General features: G+C 32.9%; 1 protein-coding gene across 2 annotated transcripts in view; it reads right to left on the bottom strand.

Annotated features, from left to right (window-relative positions):
- LOC123712427 (LIM domain only protein 3) overlaps positions 1-18,883 on the bottom strand; it is a 49,813-nt gene that overhangs the window by 16,645 nt on the left and 14,285 nt on the right. The window contains exon 1 of one of the 2 annotated variants that reach the window (XM_045665506.1): positions 235-328. The exons of the other annotated variant lie outside the window; for it this stretch is intronic. The gene's annotated coding sequence lies outside the window, so the exon portion shown is untranslated. Of the gene's footprint in view, positions 1-234; positions 329-18,883 lie in introns of those variants that run through there. 2 annotated transcript variants of the gene reach the window in all.

The raw sequence follows: 18,883 nt of genomic DNA, 5'->3' as shown, positions 1-18,883 counted from the left end.
GTTGTGGTATACCTTTAACGCTGGCAGCACTTCGTCACTGTATTGCGTTTGAGCTTGGAGACCATCAGCTGAGGTCACCAGTATTATCTACTAACTAATAACAATATTCTAACGGTTCATACATTTTAATTAGTAAACTTTTTGTCACTGTTCACTGTAGTATACGCTAGTTTAAATAATTTAATAGGTTAATTAAATAAATAACTTATTATTATTAAGTATCGCAATTTTTACCTTTGTATTAAATACTACTCACAATCCAAAGTTCACAGATTAAATCCACTCTATCACGTGTATGAAAATAGTGTTATGTCGACGTGCAAACAATTCATACTCCTTTTGAAAACTGTATGAATGAGGACTATCGGCCGACTTCCGTTGATAAGAACCTTAATTAATGCTTTGTGTCATTTATTTAAGTCTTATTATATTACACTAATTAAGCATTTGTGAAATTGCTAGGTACATTTTGTTGGAATGTCATATTATAAATGTGTTTTTTTTTCTATTTACTCATGTTTATTATTTATAAAGATATTTTAAGCTTACGTAATATTTAACTTTTATTTATTTATAGAGCTTGCCGTCGCTCGCCACACTGATACGTTGGTATTTAGATAAATGAAATTTTCAACATTATAGGCAATTATAATAAGTGAAGTGAGAAAAATAAAATATCGATTCATAAATAATTAAACTAATTGAAAATTTATTTCAAAGTGTCAGGAAACCAAATAATCTAAAAATAAAACCAATATCTAGAACGCTTCATGAGCATGCTATTAATTGCTCAAGGTTTACGGGCAACCGACCCGTAGACCAAACCTAGGGAGGGTCGCTAATATATATATATATTATGTAATAGGATGCAAACGGGCAGGAGGCTCACCTGATGTTAAGTGATACCGCCGCCCATGGATACTTACTTGACTGACTGACTACATTGCCAGAAAGCAAGTGCGTTGCCGGCCTTTCAATAATTGGTACGCTTTCTTGAAGGACCCTAAGTCGAATTGGTTCGGAAATACTCTCAATTTTAAGTAAAGTTTTAATGCGAGCCTAATAACATTTTAACAGCTGTGGTTGAAATCAGCAATTACGTACAGAAATGTTGTACCCAGAAAAAACATAGCAGAACATAGTAAAATATGCGCCGACTATTCGAGATTATATTGGCTACTCATAGCTGTTTCAAATTCTAATCCAGCGGTGGCGGGAAAATGGCTGAAATTGAAAATAAACATTTCATCTGCGCGTCGGCACGCACTGCCCAAATTGACAATACAACCAATTTGCCGCCGCGTACCGACCACCTTTGTATGGGAATTGAAAAATAATATTACTTTTTTACAGCACGTGTGCAATCTCGAAAATAAACTACGACAGTGCACTTCTCATATTGCTCTTATTATGATGCATTTAAGAAATAATTGTTTTCCATTGCGTTATACAATTCAGGGAAGTTCTTCAGCAAGATAACAGGTACTGTTTAAGCAATTTGAATCGTTAAACTAATTACTGTAATTTCTACAACGGTATAAACGAGGTTCACCTTATATTGGCACCGCCAAAAAAGCTTAGGGTCAAAAACTAGGGTCCTTCATGAAAAGAGCGAGCCATTTCTTAAAAGACCGGAAACGCACTTGCGAGCATCTGGCAATTTGAGTATCCATGGCTATTTCATAACATCAGATGAGCCTCCTGTCCTGAGTATAAAAATAATAAAGAACACTTATACTTCAAGCGAGTGCGTTGCCGGCCTTTTTCAATCGCTCTTTTGAAAGACCTTGGAAGATCGTAAATCGTGAGAAAGCAATGTTAAATTTAATTGTAAAAAAATTAAATCCTAGAGATTTTGGATGTTTCTCTAAGGGCTTTTAAACGAAGATCACAGATAATACGTAGATTTTTTTAAATTTGAACTTTTAAATAAAGCTAATTTAAAAAAAAATTGTATAATTATTATTTATATATTTGATAACTACGGCTTCATAGTGAGAAACTTTTAAATTTATCGAGAATGTATTGTTATTATATAAAAGAAAATTTCACAAATTATCGCCACATAATGAGCGTATAATAAATCTTTCACAAAAATGCGAGAAATCGAACCTCACGAAAGTATAATCAAAGTTCACGAATAGAAGCGTATCAATTAGTTTAATGAAATCGCTGACAAGCGTGGAACGAGATCCACGTTTTTAAACTTGTATCTTGTCTATATTACATTGAGGTCTCGTGAATTTTATAAGCATCTTTATCGCTTCGTAATAAAGCTCATTTTAAGAAGTGCCAGTGTTTAAGTTCTAGCCACTGGAACTTATACCGATATTGCACAATTACTGATTTTTTGTAAAAAATGAATAACAATCGTACTTGGTTTTGTTAAGGTTAACGGTTATTATCATTCCATCGCCCGCTTTATCGTTGCGTCGTAAATTAGAGGAATCGATAATCTTCAATGCTAAGGTTATTTGCAAGTATTCTCACACACTTTGACATGCACTTATTGCGTTAAAAGCTTAATTGCACCTCAAAGTATCCGTTGAGGACAGGAATCTAAAATATTAGCATATTTCATTCCATCCAATGTTTGCTCGGAGATTCCTTTGAAGTTCGACTCGGGAGGACCGCTTCGCTACGATGTCGTTACATCGGATATTATCTTGTCTAGTCTACCCACATATGTTTACATAGTTGAACATACGATTTTATAAATATTTAATTTTACCCGTATAAGCGTTCGTAATGATTTAAGAGTTAACATTCCAAAGTCAAAGAGGAGTAAACTGTACCAAAAGATTATAATTAAAATGCGAGAGCTTTTATTATTAAATTAATTTAATTTATTGAAATGATATAATTTCTTATTGTTATCGTTAAAAACGGGCACGAGATACACGTTTTTTAATACTTATATCATCGAATTTCGCCTAATATTTACATTTCACATATAAGACAATAGACAATCATACTAACTTTGCTATCTCGGTTTGTTTTTAACATATTGCCATAACAACATTTATGTGTTTTTAGCCAATTATTACATTAAAAAAGCACAATATAATTGCACAATTTCAAGTAAGCCTTAACTTACTTTAAAATGTCGTAGTTGACATTCAGTTTGAAAAGGGTGAACTGTATGTCATTCAGTATTACCAAGAAAACGGTTTCATTACAGCCCTAATCAAAGCAATTTGGTCTGCAACTCTCATATTATATTAATCACTCATTTCCATAACAGTATAATAAAGTTATGTATGTTACTGGTGATACATTCTATCTATATATATAAATTGCTGTTCATTTGTCTTGATAAAGGCCGAGAAAGCCGATTGGGTGGATGGACCGATTTGGGTAATTATAACCTTCAAATATTTGTAGAATTTCAGGGAAGGTTTAATAAGTAATATAAATAGTAAGTAGATATAGTACTAGATCTAGTACTACGATCTAGTATAGTACTAGGTATTGTAACTAGTAATTGTTACTGTTGTAATTGTTACTAGTAGTAACAGATACGACAATTGAATTTTTCAATAAAAACTGTTCCTAACTTTAATATTTTGTTGTCTTTTATATTTTTAGAAATAAAAAAAAATATCAAATGCCTTCAAAAATTTATATTCCATTGCTGTAGTATGCGGCCCTCTATTTAGTCTGTTTTAAAAATGTTGTATCAATTTTTGACACAAATATATGTAGGTGACACGAAGTTAACCGTGTCATCTAGTCTTTAATATTTTTTATGAATCCGGAAAGTTCTTTATACATTTTAACAAGACAGCTTCAGTTTTTAAATGTATCATTTTACCGGGAGTTAAAATCGTAACTGTCAGAGCAACTCAAAAAATTATCTAACCATAATAATAGACCCACGCATACAGCTGTAATGAACCTTAATGAAGCAAATCTATACAAGCATATACAAGTGTCGAATACCGCCGCGTTACAGGAATACCATTAGGTATCGCTTATTAACTCTTTAATTAAATTATTAGAAATCTCGAGGCTGACTAATTAACGAAGAATTTCAACATTTCGGTCCACCTATCGGGCATTAATTAAAATTGACAAAGCCGCGGGCGTACGAGAGCGCTCGCCAAATATCGCCTCTATTAATGAAATGATCACTCGAAACTAATTAAATTATGGAGGTAATGGTGCATGCATATGATACCGGATGAGAGAATTTCAACCAGCACTTCGTGTAACACCTGCGTTATAGAGCCTCGCCTACCGGCCTCGTTTAAACTATCTGTATGCATTGTTCTGTGCAGTCTATATATAAGCTGTGCTGCGTATCTGTGGTCCGAGGGCCAAATATGGTAAATCGGCATTATAAAATATTAAAACACGTTAGAGAATAAACTTTTCACGCATTCAATGACCTTCAAAGTCTAGTAGTAACACTACATTCTAGCCAAAGAATGAGATTTATACACAGATGTGTCATAGACAATTTTTCATAAACAAACATTGCATCCTTGAGACATAGGGACTGATGACTTATAATATATAAGCTACAATAATATTTAATATTAAAATTCAAACCAACGCCGAGGAATTCAATTAGAGAGCGACGTTATTGTGCAGACACGACATGTGTTAGGCGCAGCTACATTAAAATGAGTAATTATAATAAAACTGATATGTCCTCATAATTAACTAAGCCCAATGAAGAGTGCTTTGACGACTATTAGCAACATTGTCGCTTACAGCGCTTCAACAAATTTCAGCAAAATCTTTTAGGTTTAAGTATTTGACAAAAATCTATTTAAAAATTAGACAAATATAGTTAGTTAGTTAATGTTGCGACTAAATAAACGTTACACTAACGCTACATCGCTTCAACGTTATAGCGGTTATTAACTTCAACGCGTTATAAAATGCTTACAGCGCTTAAAGGGTTATCAAGCAGCAGCACTAGCGCTAATTAGACAGAGTGACAACCCACTCCTGCCATAAAGCGCTGCAGATTTATCGCCACAGATTATTTATATTATGTTTATTAGGCCCTGCCCTCACAGGCTTTCCAGTTAATTGAAATGCCGAGATTTTTTATACGTTACAACACCTGAGTTTATTACGCACAATAATAATACCGGGATTTTATTAGTTAAATTATTATTATATCTCATTTAAGTAGTCGTAAATAATTATGTACGTAATTATTATCTTTATTAAAAATATCATATCTTAATAAAAACATTTTAGTCATATAAATGAATGTTAAAAGATATACAGAACGTAATAACATTATTTACATAATTGACATTTGGAGTGCTTTTTAGCAATCGCGGTCAGCGACTACAGACATAGTAATCTCGTTTAGGGTTTCCGTTAATTTTTAAGAGAATTTAAATGGGTAATCGCGTAAACCATAGCCAATATAAAATTCAAATTCGTTCTATTCCGAGAGCTGGATACCAACGATTCTCATGAGAGGAGTGTCAATTAGGCGTGACCTGAATGACATCAGTACATGTAATTAACAACCTATACAATATCATAAATCACAGACGAACACGGGTTTTGGCAATCGTTATGATTAACGTCCCGCCTAGTACAATGATAAATTGACAACGAAAATAACCGTTATTTTATAAACTCCAAGACATTGACGGAAGCAAGTGTTTGTTTTGCTTCAACGCATAGCTAATTAGTACTACGTACAATACGGTCTTGTACAGCGACAATACAGTACATAAATTGTTATTAAAATCAGCCTAGATACCGCTGGATCGACAAAGCGGACTACCTGTTGCAGCTGAAAAGGCAGCAATTGGCGGGAGGTGGCACAGGACTGGCGCTGGGCTGCGGAGTGAGTCTGCGATATTATGTAAAAATATCGAACTTTCAGCTGTATGCATTGTGATGACAGAGATACCTGGTTCTGTTGGGGGAGGCCTTCACCAGCGGAGGGAATGTTTGACTTTGTAAGAAATAAAAATACTTTTATTATTATTTACCTAAAGTGCTGGTATGTTATACATCGTTACTACGTATAACAATATTGAATTTGACAATAACTTCACTATTAAATAGTAATACCGTGACCAGTTCAAGAATGATAAAGGATCACTCTAAGGTCTATTTATATACATCGGTCTAGTAACACCATAACAGGAACATCCTAGAATCTGTATAAAAAGCGCGACTGGAGATAAAAATGTAAATGTACACCTCGCACTCACTTCACTCACACCTAAACAGTGTCTAAGCCTCCGAAATGAGATACTTCCAGCGCTGCCCGCACTAGTAAAACTAAAAGGTTAAAACTAACAATGTAACAATGCCGCGTTTCATTAAATTGATAACAGCATTTCTAATCACGTGACACGATCCAAAGTCGACCAATCACAGTCAAGCGAAACGAACCCTTTCATCGTTTGTTTTGCCTACCTTTTGTTATGTCCCGAGTGTCACGATCATAAAAATAACGCAAAATAAATTTGATTTTGAGTAACGTATAAAGTATATATTTCGTATAAATTCGTATAAGTAAAAGTCCTCTACTCCTGACCTACATACAGAAACAATGATTCAATAAACAAGTGAAAAAGTATTCCGCTATTAAACTTTATTTAGAATTAAATTCACAACAATACCATCCTCCGATGTTGTATCTTTCATTGATTTGTTGCTCGCTCAGTGTTTTCTGAAGCTAATTAATTTTAATTGGATCGCAATGCATCTATTGTATGCACGACTTTTGACCTCCGGCTGTGGACGTTATTTTAACTTGTATATGCATTTAAATTAGCTTTATTTACAAGAGGTTACTTTGCGTAAAATTACAATTTATCAAGAATGAACTCTCAAAACAGAGGCACTACACTATTATTATCACCTCATAGTTATTATAAGTGTAAATTTTTGACTTATGAATCTTTAATTAATTACCGGCCAGCTGTACACTCTATAGAAAAGGACCATATACGTCGTACACGCTCAGCTGTTACGTGGATGGTAGCCCATCTATCACCTACCTTTTATAATGTGGTAGGTACGCTATACCAAATTCGGTTCGAAAATAAATGCCCTGATGAAATGAGCTATATTGGAAATGTACACTATAACTTTTGTAGTAAGGATAGAAAATTCTCATCTAATATTGCCACCCGCCTCAATAGGTATGAATGAAGCCCATTTCACTTATGCATCACGAGCTCCTAATCCATGCATTATGCTTCGGGGTTGCCATTCGCAATAAATTCATAACACTTGCAACAATCGTATTAATTTTACGCTCGTGTGATCTTTCAAATGCAAAGAAATCAACGTCACTGATTGAAGAATCAAGATTAAAAATAATAGATTTTAATAGTCACGCGATTTGAATGATATAATTATATTTTAATCAAAATCTAAATTACTTATACAGAAAAATGTTCGACATTCAAATTATTTAATTATTTATTAAACCGTACAAAATTATGTAAAAATATATAACACAAACAATCTTCCCGAAATAATAAAAACAAAAATATTCCAATCCACTCCCGAGGGAATAAAAAATAGAACAAATATTCAGTGCACTTATTTAATCTCATGAGTTGGCTAATTGTCCAGGCAGTGATGATGACAGGGGGGAAGGCACGTGACCCGTCAGTCGCAGGGAAATTAAAACATACCGTTATTTTCATTTCGCAGCCTGCATATGATTTTGATTAAGCTACAGTTCCATTATTTAGTTCCATATTTAAAATTTAAACTTGTACTTTACGTGTCGGGTATATATACGATGCTTTTGATATTGAAAACATGCGTTTATGTTTAAATTGATTTTTTTTAGTCCTCTACTATAGATAATGCAATGTGTGCTACTAATAGTGGCACTGTACGGGCCCTACATCAAAGCAATATAGGCAAACCTCCAGCGTGGAAATTTTAATAATTAAAAACCACCCCACCCATGATGGGCACACATTGTACCTTACGCGCCATCACTTTTAATTAAAATTTCTCATGGCCGACTATAGGACTAAACGACTTTTTGACTTTTTAATAAATTTCCAAACGCATCGACAAATGTATCGTTGCAACAACCGTAATATGGCAATATTCCGTTTAATTGAACAGGAATGCATAGGTAGATGAAACACACGGATATTGCAAAACCACATCACTTCATTAACGTGTCCGCCAAGTTTATCCAATGCTTTGAACCGTTCCACTTATTACGTTAGCAATTTAATAAACGCATAGATGCTTGGATTCAGTAAACAAACTATTTTTAATTTCCGCTTCATTTAAACGTGCGTTGAGGCAATATAGAAAAAATAGCAAACATTCATAGCGAATCCAATAGGCTAATCGCCAGTTATTAAACCCCTCGCGGGGACCCACCTGATCGCCTCCCGGCTATAATAGAAATACCAGGGTCTTATTATTAAAATTGCTGCTAAATTGTTCCCCCCTCGCCCCTTAAATTTCGTAGGATGAAGTTGAATTATTGACGGCATATTGTGCTAATATTAATCCTTCTCCGTTGGCTTCGAGACTAATACAGAAATAAATCTATGAATGATGACATCAAGCTTCGGATATATGAACAATTCGCACCTTTTTATATATTATGTCGTAAACACCTCACTATATCTATCGTCGCGTTAATCTTACTTGTTCATTAGACGTTAGTGTGTTTAACTCAATCAGTGGCAGCCACTGGTATTATAATAACAGTGTTATTGTAGCCTCGGTTCGGGACATTAATTAGGTAAGTACGTCGAACACGTCACTCGGTACGCTAATTAATTGAGCGTATTATTGGTGCAGTGCTTGACCGGTGTGGTTTGATATTATATGAACGCGTGATTAAAACGTCATATTTTGAAAATTTTCTATACAGAGGTTGACTCCTATCGATTAATGCGAATTATATATAAGAATGATTCCTAGCGTTTTAACAAAGTTGAATTTTTTGGGTTTATTTTTACGTAACGTGAAGCAAAGGTGCATGGCCGCCTATAAATACATGCCTTTTGAGAATTGGTCTTTTGAAGGACTTTAAGTCGAATTGGTTCGGAAATACTTCAGTAAGCAGCTCGTTCAACTTACTGTTGATTACAACGAAATTATTTTATACGAAAAAATCTTCATTTTTTTATTATTAATTCCTAATCATGAGAAATGAAATATATTAAAAATGTATGTACGTCATTTCACAACTTTACGATCACAGCAATGACAATTCATAATAAACAAAGGAAAATAATTTAGCCGTTTAAATTAATGTATTTTCTGTTAAACCACAGTAATGAGTAATATTCAACTAACAATAAACATGATAGTGATTCTTGGAAATAATTGTACTAAATTCATTCATAAATTCACGCGAAACGTTTCATGTATCAGCATTATCCAACTTTATCCTGTAAGATAATAATTAATAATTTTTGTAATTCTTTATTTTAAATCATATATGGTGGTAAGTGAAAAACAAATGTGCACAAGGATAGAGTGTCTCAATAGATACTGTAAGGACACTTTCTTATGATAAATATCCTTTTTAGTAAATTAGGTAAGTTTTAAAATTACTTAGTAGTCTTAAGTTAGGCTCAAGACATCATCTTTGTACAGAGAGACAATGTATAAAAACAAAAATAAACTATAACGAAACAGATTAGAAATCTTTTGCACAGACTTTTTCAACAGACTGAATATACGGAAAATTGTGGATAAAATTATAAAGGTCGTATAAAACAACTGTTTTTTAATTTTAATTTAAATTTACCTGTGCCATGTAAACCGTGTTAATTATGAATATTTTGTATGATATATGACGTTTCCCTTTACACTGCAGGCATAGCTCATTCGTAAAAAACGGAAATCTAAACATTTATAATGGTTGTAGAGCCCCTGGATCATGCCCACGCGGAAGCGTATGATAAAATATGTTTCATTTACGAAATAGCTAGATTTCAGGTTTCTTTGTTTCCGTACATTTTAGATATTAAAAACAAATCTGTATCTGTTCCATGATCATTTGTCAACTTAATGGGCAAGTAGGTGATCAGCCTCCTGTGGCTGACACACGCCGCCGTGATTTTGGGTAATTCAAGCCGGTTTCCTCACGTTTTCCTTCCCCGTTCGAGCGAATGTTAAATGCGTACATAGAAAGAAAGTCCATTGGTGCACAGCCGGGGATCGAAGAGATTTCCGAGCCTAAGACTAGGCCTAGATATTTTTAGTTAACATTATTAATTATTCACGTCAACATTATATGTTAAGTCGCATTGTATTGTCTGCATTTTGTCACGCGCTAGTTGATCTGATCCTCTTACCCGTAGGGCTTCAATGAAACCTAAGAAATTTCCTAGACTGCACCAATCACTTGTTTTATACAATTACAATGCAATTTATATGATATTCCAAGAAATACATGTACGTAAAAACGTTCTTTGAATTATACGAATGATTATCTTTGTTATTTTTGTTCTGATAAAATTGAATAAGAAATGGACTTTGGACTTTATATTAAAATTAATGTGTTTAATCATTTTAATACGAATACCACAAATGCTTTATGAAGACTGTGACTCCCCTAACTCCCGAATTACAGTACATTTTTGACGTACTGTAGTCTCAATTATCGCTCTTATTTCTGACACTATTAGATACAATTTTGTTTGTAAAACTGAGCGTTTCTTAAGGCAGTTTTTGCCGCGCACCACCACTATGTGGCACCAGCTACCCACTCAAGTATTTCGGAACCAATTCGACTTAGGGTCCTCCAAGAAAATAGCGTACCAGTTCTTAATCCGGCAACGTGCTTGCGAGCCTTCTGGAAATGTGGGTGCCCGTTACATCATTACATAAAAAAACAATCACCCTGGGGCTGGTTGGGAGGCTTTCAATAGCCAATCATGATTTAATATGACTTAAAAGTAAAAATTGACTTTTCACATACACGGATATACAGTTATTAATAATTAAATTACACAACAATATTGTATGAATAATATATTTTATACAAGATGTTAGTGTTATACAAGTGTTAAACGACTATAATTACGATGCGAGGTTTTCCGTTTAACTGGATTAAAATTACATATAACACTATACAAACTAAAACTAAACCAAACTAAAATCTAATTTTTCGCTAGTAACCTTTTGCTTAAATATAAAAAAATACTAGTATTATTGGATTATTAATATGATTATTATTTTTACTTTTTTTGTACATAAATGTTTACCATAACTGTCATGTATGTTAGAAAATATAGCTAGTAACATATACTGTAGACATAGCATTATATATGATGTGGTGAATTTTATTAAATAAATAAAAATATAAACGGTAATCAATGAGTCTTTATAATATACATTATATATATAAGAAGATAATTACGAAGCAGATGACATAATACTCAAAAACAATACTCTTAAATAAATTATAGATTAAGCTCGTCAACTATCAAGAGGTAAAGAGTTCGAAAGCTAGACAAATCATTTTTTGCGACACACACTCACTTCAATTGTTTTAACATTCTCATCCCCCAGATCTTTTAGGGTTATGAGACGTAAGTCTGACACCCGTGCGGTAAAAATGTATTGGATGTTGTCATAGTGACTCTAACTCTCGTTAGTACCTGAGCCGACTGAGGTAGAGTATTTATAATTGCCACAATACACTCACAGTATTGGATCGTTTGATTAAATCAATGCATGCCTGCGACCCATGCATGTATGTAAACCTGATTCGATCGTGGCAATTAGTTACAAAATTTAATTCGATTTCCTGTAATTAAAATTTAATTTCGCTACTGTATTACATTCAATGCGATTATTATTCCAAAAATCCTCTTTATGAATATTACGAAATTATTATCTGCATTTTAATAAATATTTATAGTTACATTTCCAGCGAAACAGATTTGAATTAGTCTATAGTCAATGTTTTAATCAGGTTTGTTTTGACTGACATTGACATTGACATTACTTTTTCGCACAGGAAATTTATCTTGCTTCAATTGAAAATTTGACCAAACATTGACCAACAACAATGGCGGCAAAAATACTACGATAGTAGCAGTTTTAGTTTGTCAAGACACAATAGTTCTATCGATTTTCTGAAGTAGCGACTGTTTAAACAAATTATGTATAGTGGAGTTAAAAATAACAGTGCAATGCGATTAACAAATACCCAGCGTTCGCTCAAAGTCGTTCTCTTCATTAGCGAGCATTCACGTCCTCAAGGCGAATTAATTTATTTACACAAAGATAGGAGTCCCGTAGATACAACAGACAATTTTCTTTGTGTGTTCAACATAAAATGATAATCCTTGAACACACACTTAACAAAAAAACTGGTTGAATTCCACGCAGGTTAACTTGACAGTTGTCAGTTTCATAATTTCAACAACTGTAAAAATTTATTAAATTCCATTTTGTTTTTTATTTATATTAATTAGTACGATTGACAAATTGATTGAACAGTAATCAGTTGTATAAACAATGTAATTTGTTATTTAATAAGGGATTTTATTTACTGGACAAATTATGAAATAATATTTTACATGGTACATACAAACGTCATAACGAATCTACTATCCTATGTGTTTACTTATCTGTAAAGATCTTGTATTTGTAACCCATGCGCGGTGTTTTGGCGCCATTCAATTTATAATACATAATATATACGTCAACAATATACCATTTCAGAAAAACAAGACGTTGTATTTTGACTTAGCATATTGTTGATAAGAAATTATTAAACAATAATTCAGACCAATGCAATCAACAAAAAAATATAATATTTCTTTAATTTGTATTTAGTATACACAAAAAATGTAATCTGTTGTAAAATAGAGACATAGCAACCACTAAAACTCTTCATTGGACGTCTCAGTCATACGTCTAAGTGGCAACGTCGCCCACGTTGCGAATTGTACCGAACACACCGTAGATAATGCGGCGTTGCCGGTTTTACTGGGTTTGTATAACATCAATTTAGAAATACGTTTCGTTTATTTGTTCCATTTTTAAATGCTATTACAATTGTCTGGTTTTTTAAAGTTATTATATAATAGAAAACGTATAAGACTTTAATAGTGACGTTTATGAACATACTTTATTCTTGATTTTTATAACGAACTGTTATTCTTTGAAACGTATTAACATATTAAGCTATAATTTATTAAACACTAGAATTCAATAATGCATTATTTTTCGTTCAAGCAACTTAAATAACGACTTGTCGAATTTTCATCGTAATACAAAGACTAAATGTGTTTCTAATTTGACAATATCACTATTGTCTATGTCTATGTATATTATAAAGGTTCCAGTACATTCTCAAACTGTTTTGTTGCCATCGTCACTTAAGCATATAAGCTCTAAGCGAAGTTGTGAAGTTGAGCATCCAGTTTCAAAGCGGGCCGTTCTTGGTAAGTGGATTAATTACGTGGATGATCTTCTGTCTAAATTAGTCTAACAACCGTATTCTATTACACAGTGCTTCTATAATTTGTACCGGTAACAACATGGATCAAGTTTTTGAGCAATTAAATTTCAGAAATCCGAAACAGCGCAGATTTAGAGCGGAATATTCTCGTAAAATATGAATACAATTGCAATGAACCGTGGTATAAATATTTAATCTAGAAGAAGAATTCTCACCAATTAGATATATAGAATAATAACGCCCTTATTTAATTATAAATCCGGCAAATTGTATATGTATTTTTAACTATAATTTCACTTTAGTTACTCATCTCATTTCACAACAGCGTAAACACCATTTGACAGAAAGAGACGAAGTGTGCAGACTGCATTTAGACTGATTAAGTTCTTACAAATAAGGGTTACGTTGATTTAAGAAGAATGACCCATAAGGAATACTTTTAAAATATTAATAAATTTTGATTCGACAATACTAGGCACAATACGTATAGATTTTATAACTATTTTATTTTTGTTCGCCATTAAAGCTGTTGTTAATTATGGGAAAGTATTAGACATTTATCACAAACAAAATTTTGCATCTGTGTCGCCATAGAGTATGTTTACATACATTGATTGTGGAATCTATCACACACAATAAAGAAATATAAAATTACCATTTGATATTGAACCAAAACTTGATACCATAAACAATAATTCAAGCGTCAATATTTAGTCTTATTAATTATGATGTTTTGATAACAAACGAAATGCATCGTTACACAAACTAATTCAGCATTAAATAAACAATATTATTGAGTTGTAAGCATTCATAAACAAATTTAACAAAACCATTAACCAATATACTCCTAAACAAACGGCAGCTGGCTAAACATAGGCCGGCTGTATTTAAATGTAACTATTGGTATTCAATTGATCGGAAAACTGTAGGGGAAAATAATTTTGACAAACATTACTATGTTTTTGTGCAAGGTATACAAGGTCTAATATTGTCTATGGAAGATAAATAACTGTACAGATCACACGAAATTAATCCTTCATGTATTTTTTTCTTAAAAACTGTAAGTCGTTTTGTGTAGGTAGGAAAGCGATTCGACCGATTTTAGCCGACTTTAAAAAAAGTAAGAGGTTATCAAACTCAAAATAACTTTATTCATATAGGTAAACAAGTACACTTATGAACGTCAGAAAATAAGTTAAATTAATTGTTAATTTACATTCATTACCAGTTCGCAAGTCAAGGGCGTAGAGCGGGCAAGAAACTTTCCGCCACTCTTTTTCACGCTAGGTTTTGAGTCATACAAATTGTTTGAACTGCAGCAAATCAATCTCAAGGATTGGGATCATTTAAATATTCGTCAAACTTATAAAAAGCTTTATTGATTAATTTACGTTTGACGAGGGCTTTGAATTTATTTTGTAATAATTTTCTAATTTCGGTTGAGAGTTTGTTGTAAAAATGAATACAATTTCCATATGAGGAGTGGTTTATCTTCTGGAACCTGGTTGGTCGTACACTCCAATTGGTTTTGTTTCAAGTATTAAACTGGTGAAAGTCACCATTTGTTTTATCAATTCAACGTATACTAAATAAGTTTACTAACTTTAACAGATAGAATAAATATTTTTGAGGAGCTATGGAGAACTTTTTTATTTTAACTTGACATTAGTAACCAACCAAAATCTCCATGAAAAAAAAACTCCCCATATTAATAAATAACTCATTATGTTTTTTTACGGGAACTAAACACGAAAACTCTCGGTTACGACGCCTTAATATCAATGCCAAACTGAATTTATCTATAAGTAACTATCGCAAAATACAATCTGTTTTTAAAATACCTCAGCCCTAATTAGGCAAACGTAGCAATTATAATGAGACTCCATAAAATATCGGTCTATTACTAAATCACAATAGGAACTCGATCTAAATTGGCTACTAAATATTCAAAACCAATACTCCATACGAAACATACACGGGTAATTCCACAATGGAGAGCTAATTCAATTTGAATCACTCACAATATTCTATTAATCGTGATGGACAGGTGTAATCAAGCACTGTGCTGCCCATATTGTCCCGCGCAGCGCTGTGGCTGACACGCGCCCATTTGCCTAACTGTCACTAATCATTCAATTTTTTTTTAATTTCTAGGCTAGCTACGGGATTTGCCTTTTGGGTTAAGGAATAGAACACTTTGATATTAAAATATGTTTCTTTTGTTAATTTGAAATAATTTTGATAATTATAATATTGAATATATTTAAATATAACTGTTTGATAGGCATAAATTCTGATCCTTGCGTTTTCTACATGACTTCTTATGCTCAAATAAGACTTCTTTGTAATGAAGCAAATTACAGTGAAGATGGCATGTCTTGGACAAAAAAACTGTCAGCTGTCAAATGTCATATTGTATAAAAAGAAAAGTAATATAGGCAACATTATAATGTTAAGTAACTGTGCTTCTACAGCGAAGAGAAACAGCCACAGACTTACATACATAAAAAAATACGAAATAGAGATAAAATACGAAATTTTAATTGATTGTATCTTTATTTGTTTGTATTAAAAAGGAGTCCTTTCCCTAAATCTTATTTAAGACGAATCTTTACAAAACTTGGTATCATCAATACAAATTATATCCACCTCAGCAACAGCTGTCACAAACACCACTAATGAATAAATAATCCAAACAAACAGATAACAAGAGATGCCAATTAAACAATACACTAATTAATTCCAAACATTGGTGTAGTGGACTTAATTAGAGTAGGCATCATTATTAAACGGCATTGCACAGGTACTGAACAATACGTATTCAGATATGAGGTATGGATATTTATCGATTTGTAATTCAATAACACTGTATTGGTTATTGACTGCGGATCAAAACTGTGATGGAAATATTTTTTTTTTATTAAGCGTGCATCATTTTTAAAAGGCGTACTGCCAAATGTCAAATTTCATACGAAAAAACTTGACAGCAATTCGGACGGACTATAGATTTACGAATGCTGTGACATGACATGACAGTCAATAGACTACGGTAGTCACCTCGTTTACGTATGTGTATGCTCTGTATTAGTAAAAATATAACTATTATATATAGTTGAACTATACAGTATGGCCCTATAGGATACGGTCAGGTGTTCTTTGTCGTTTCATTATTAATTGACGACTCAGTCAAATGTAAAAACTTTACCCCAAGTAAAACTGAGAGCAATCGAATTATCTAGAAGCCAGGAGACCAATTCTGCAATGAAGATACGAGTAACATAATAATAATTATGTTGTGTTTTGTTTTGTGACACTATTATAAAAATCTTATCTGTGAAATAATCAAGAAACTTTATGATTATAAGTTGTACATATACTTTTTACATATTCTGTATTCGTGATGTGCCTGTCGTGTTTACTTTTGATAAATAAGATATGATAAATAAATAATTCGAAGCGTTTATTAAATATATTTCGGCAAACCCGCTATCCTTAAAACTTCTACCATAACAATCTAATAAATGGTTTAGGAACATAAAGACTAAACATTGAATTAATACAATAAAAATCCCCGCAATCGCTGAATTTATGAATATCCGTTTAGGCATTTTAATATCAGTGAGAACCGCAGTGTCCCGAAACCATTTTCTATTAATAAAACGCAAAGGAATATTACATATGAAAAAGACATCCGTATCGACGGACCCGCCGCTATCTCGTAGGAAGGTAATAACTTCTTTACAAGTCCAAAGTCCGAGGGATTGAAAAGCAATTTCAGCAGGACACCCCGCGCGGGCCGGACTCGCCATATTTCTTTTTCGCCGCCACTGTAATTCGCCTTTGATTTAATCTCGAGAAACAAATCTTAGAATGTGAAACAAGCGATAGGCATCAGTGGAACTAGTTTCGTTGATTGGATTCCCTCGCTGGATCCCGTACTGTTTGAAACGGTCACTGCAGAAGAGCTATTTGTTTGATTTCGCTTTAAGATTGCATTTCTTATTTTCGAGCCGAGATTTTGTATGCGATTTTACGCTGTTACGATCTTATCCTCGATTGACCGTCTCAATATTACTTGTTTTTTAAGTCTTTTAACCCTTTCAGGGGAAACCGTACGACAGTCATCATCACCGTTTATTAAGTCCTTAATAAATGACGCATCCTATCGGATGTTATATTTCCATTCAATAAACCTATAAAAATAGAGAAGTAATCAAAAGCTCGTACGTAGATCTTTATTACAAACAAAATATACGTAATACCTACAGATAGTTCGAAATTGGAATACTTTTATAGCAGCAAAATAGTGAAGCGTAATTAAATCACAGAGGCAATATTCGTATCGTGTGTCAACGGCTCAATTTGTACCGTATCACTGGATAGAAGTGTAACTTCAACCCGTATTGCTAGGGTTGCCATCTATAAAATGAAATTTTTTAATTAATTAATAATTCCTTTTTTCTCACGATAAATCGCATAAATATCGCACCCGTTGTTAAAACATCGTTAATATGAATATGAAATTTTTATGATGTGATTGTGAAATGTCAACCCTAGGACTTAACGTGGGCGGCGACGCGTTTCAATATCAAGTAACCACGATAGTGAACCACAAACTATACTTTACATTTACCACTAACATGGCTCCGGCTAAGATAACAACAATTTAAATGTAAAACTAATTTTAAACGGACTTAAAGTAATTGATGCCACGAGTATCGTTTTTCATGTATCGCGTTTGTTTATATTATTGCTCGTATCTAAGACTATATAAAATTCTAAACATTTGATGACTGTGATAAAATAATATTATGTTTAATATTTCTAGTTGATAAAGTTATAATGAAATAAAATTTTAAATAATTTATTTATTTTTAACTATTTTATATCATTGTTTTTACCCTTACTTACTTAAATAGGAAATTAATAAGGATAAAAAACTATCTTCTGTTCCAATATATTACGTCAACCACAGGCAAAAAACTTTTACTACTGGCAAGCTAGAATACTTAAAGAAAGAAAAAGAAATCGGTAGCAAATAGTACTAGTACAATGTTTTCTATATTGTGTTACTTTTAGTCGGTAAAACGGTTTCTTAACAAGCGAGGAAGCTGTCGGTAAGACAGTATAGATAAGTTTCAAACCAAAGACGGTTGAATTTTTTTGACTTATCGTTTCGTTTTCCTCAATGAATACAGGAGAAGATGTCATCTAACCTCTTAATTTTAGCAAGCTTGTGTTTGGGCTAATGTTCGGCCTTACTAATTCCATGTTCAAAGTAATATTGATTTACCAATCAATAGTATTTTGCCTACTTGCGGTGCCTACATTTCTCTCCAACTTCACATAGTGAATTGTGCGACTAGCTACCGGTCGCTTTATTTCGCAATAACCCTTGGGTCTGTCCGCAGATTGGTATCGACTAAACTCTTCCGCCCTTATTTATGTAATATAACTATTTGTTAGGGACAA

This window comes from Pieris brassicae, chromosome 7 (genome assembly GCF_905147105.1).
Source record: "Pieris brassicae chromosome 7, ilPieBrab1.1, whole genome shotgun sequence".
In the NCBI taxonomy this organism is placed as follows: domain Eukaryota; kingdom Metazoa; phylum Arthropoda; class Insecta; order Lepidoptera; family Pieridae; genus Pieris; species Pieris brassicae.
The sequence above is the reverse complement of the archived record's forward strand: the minus strand, read 5'-3'. Positions and strand labels throughout refer to the sequence as shown.